This window comes from Nyctereutes procyonoides, unplaced genomic scaffold (assembly GCF_905146905.1).
Source record: "Nyctereutes procyonoides isolate TBG_1078 unplaced genomic scaffold, NYPRO_anot_genome, whole genome shotgun sequence".
Lineage (NCBI taxonomy): Eukaryota > Metazoa > Chordata > Mammalia > Carnivora > Canidae > Nyctereutes > Nyctereutes procyonoides.
Genome location: NW_026575048.1, coordinates 4,989,763 through 4,993,384, shown reverse-complemented (window position 1 = coordinate 4,993,384; position 3,622 = coordinate 4,989,763). Strand labels below are relative to the sequence as shown.

General features: G+C 39.9%; 1 pseudogene; it reads left to right on the top strand.

Moving 5' to 3' along the window:
* The first annotated feature begins 1,659 nt into the window (after positions 1 to 1,659).
* LOC129511043 (microtubule-associated protein RP/EB family member 1-like) lies at positions 1,660 to 2,645 on the top strand (annotated as a pseudogene).
* Positions 2,646 to 3,622: the final 977 nt, after the last annotated feature.

Sequence of the window (3,622 nt, the reverse complement as noted above, 5' to 3'; positions counted from 1 at the left end):
TGCTTACATTCAGTGTCTAGTGCCTTAATTTCAAGATACTTTAGATGTCTCCAAGTTCGAGATGGAAATGTGCATTTGCTTCTACTCCATCTCACTGAATATTAGAGGAAGGAAAAGTGAAGGCCTCTCATCTAATTGTGTTTGAATAGTTACATCAGTCCTTTAACTCTTCTGTTGATGAGTAATTGTCTGAGTTCTTTGCTTTAGATTAGAGGGATTCAGGCAAAAAAGGAAATTTATGAAATGACTACTGTTTGTCAGATGCTGAGGTCAGCACATTAAATTATAATATATATATATACACTTATACATGATTTATATATAATTTATATACAATTTCATTGAGATCTCATAGCCTTATCAGTAAAACAACAAAAACAAAAATAAAACTCACAAAACATGGAGGCCCAGAGAAATGGAATATTTTGCCCAAAGTCAGTGCCAGAGCCAGGATTCAAAGGTAAACATCTCTAACTCCAAAATCTGTGTTCTTTCCACTCCGGCCCATTGAAATATCATCAGCACACACTAAACTTCGGAATCATTACATTTCCTACTTGCAAAAAACTCTCTGCCGTTGATGCTCAGACAAGCCCAGAAGGATCCGGTAATTTTCATTTTCAATGCATTTGTCCAGCTGGGCACTTCGACTCCCTACATAAGGACTAGATGGGTAGGAATTTTAAGGAGAGACTTCCAAAAGTGTCGATTACCCACCTTCCAGAGTCTGTGATTGTGTAGGTCTGGAAAAGAAATTATTATTATGACTTTTGCAAATGATTCAAATAACTCAATTTGAGAAATACTATCCTAACAGACTCATCAAAAGTAGATTCATCCAAAGTTCTTCCTTATTGATAACCTAATCAAATTGTGTATTTGCTCTTACAAAACAAAACAAAACAGAACAAAAAAAAAAAAAACACTTTCTTTGGTTTGAAAGTATTCCCATCCAAAAATGAAGGGTGCTGTATGAGATAAGAGTAAGTCAGGCTCTGATATCTCAGTTGAGGCTGAGAAGGTGAGATGTTATCAGGGCAGTGATTAGCCATAGAAGCAGTTAAATGATGGATACTGTAAAACCACACGTGAGCCTGGCAGGGTGTATTCCATGCTTATTTATTTTAACATTAAAACCATTGTGTATTAAACACTGCAATAGAAACTAAGGTTATGGAGATGGACAAGATAAAGCCTCTGTCTGCCAGGAGTCCACAGCCTAGTGAGATAGAAGTGAGAACATGTGGTTTGTACTCAGGAGGATGGAAGTGCCATGACAGAAGAAGACACAGAGGCAACGGGGAACCAGAATTGGAGGAGTGGCAAAGTCTCCAGTGAAGCAAGCATCTAACTTGAATCACACAAGAACTGGAATTCTGTTTCAGTGTGACCTAAGTAGTCATTCTTTGAGAATATGCAAATTTGAGAGAACAAGGAGCGATAAGAGACAAGCCAGAAAAAGCCAGGAGGACCACATCAAGGGCTTTGTAGTCTGGCTAAGACCATTGGTCACATCCTGTCATAGAAAGTGAACCCAAGAACATCATGTGTGCGGATGACAGGAGGACATCTCTCATTCTGGAAAGTCTCAGAAGACTTCTAAGAGGATCCTGAATTTAAGACCTGACAAAGTGGGGCTTCAGGGCCGCGGCCTAGAAGATGGCAGTGAACGCATACTAAACGTCTGTCACCAGTGGTAACCTAAGTCGACATGATATGCTGGCCTGGATCAATGAGTCTCTGCAGCTGAATCTGACAAAGATTGAACAGTTGTGCTCAGGGGTTGCCTATAGTCAGTTTATGGACATGCTATTCCCTGGCTCCATTGCCTTGAAGAAAGTGAAATTCCAGGCTAAACTAGAGCATGAATACATCCAGAACTTCAAAATACTACAAGCAGGTTTTAAGAGAATGGGTGTTGACAAAATAATTCCTGTGGACAAATTAGTAAAAGGAAAGTTTCGGGAAAATTTTGAATTTGTTCAGTGGTTCAAGAAGTTTTTTGATGCAAACTATGATGGAAAAGACTATGACCCTGTAGCTGCCAGACAAGGTCAAGAAACTGCAGTGGCTCCCTCCCTTGTTGCTCCAGCTCTGAACAAACCGAAGAAACCTCTCAGCTCTAGCAGTGCAGCTCCACAGAGGCCCACTGCAACACACAGAACTACTGCAACCCCTAAGGCTGCCCGGGTGTGGTGTGAAAGAATCCTGGTGTGGGCAACGGGGATGATGAAGCAGCTGAATTGATGCAGCAGGTCAATGTGTTGAAACTTACCGTCGAAGACTTGGAGAAAGAGAGAGATTTCTACATTGGAAAGCTAAGAAACATTGAATTGATTTGCCAGGAGAATGAAGGGGAAAACACCCCTGTATTGCAGAGGATCGTGGACATTCTCTATGCCACAGATGAAGGCTTTGTGATACCTGATGAAGGGGGCCCACAGGAGGAACAAGAAGAGTATTAACAGCTTGGACCAGCAAAGCAACATCCGAATTCTTCACTCCAAATCATGTGCTTAACTGTAAAATATCCCCTTTTATTATTCTTAGAGGACTCACTGGTTTCTTTTCATGAGCAAACAGTACCTCTTCTTAAAGTGCACTTTGCAGAAGTTTCACCCCTTTTCCAATGAGTTTGAGTTAGGAGCGTTTACCCTGTAGCAGAACAGTATTAACATCTAGTTGGGTCACCTGGGGAACAGAGAGGCTGACCATGGGGCTCACTGTGTGGATGCTGGTAACACTCACTGCTGGAGAAGGTGCTTTTATGTCATACACTGAGGTGGAGCCCTCAGTAGAGAAATGTAAAGACTGATTTGAATTTTAAGCTAATGTGAAATCTTGGCAGAGAACGTTTTAATAAATAAATGCCTTAAGAGTATTAAAAAAAATAAGACCTGACAAATGTTTGGGGTCTTGTGGAAGGATGGGGACCAAAGAATATACTAGCCAAATATCATAGTGCATGTAAGGTCTTGTGTTGGAAAAAAACGAATTATGACACTTTGGAAAAAGAAAAGAAAAAAGCTGAAACAAGAGGAAAGGGGGGGTAAGACTCTTCCAGTTCTTAATCCTTATGAAAATTCTATGAGATAGATTAATTCTATGTGTCAACTAACTGGGTGAAGAGCTGCCCAGATAGCTGGTAAACATTATTTCTGAGTCTCTGAAGGTGTCTCCAAAAGAGATTAGTATTTGAATCAGATTGAATTTTTAAAAAATGATCCTTGTCACTCTGAGTGGGCACCATTCAATGCTTGAGGAGTCCAGCAGAACTGGAACATATATCTTTTCTTTTAAACTCAAAATGAGACTTACGCCATCGGCCTCCTGATTCTCAGGCCTTGAGCTCAGACTGAATTACACTCCTGACTTTCTTGGTTCTCAGCTTATAAGTGGTAGAGGTGGGACTTCTTGGCCTCCATCATTGTATGAGCCAATTTCTTTGATGAGGCTTCTCTTTATATATATATATATATATATATATATATATATATATATATACACACCCTACTGGTTCTGTTTCTCTAGAGAACCCTGACTAATATGGGTAGATATTTTTATTCCCATTTGGCCAATGAGAAAATCCGGACTCAAAAGAATAAATAACTGGAAATGTAGA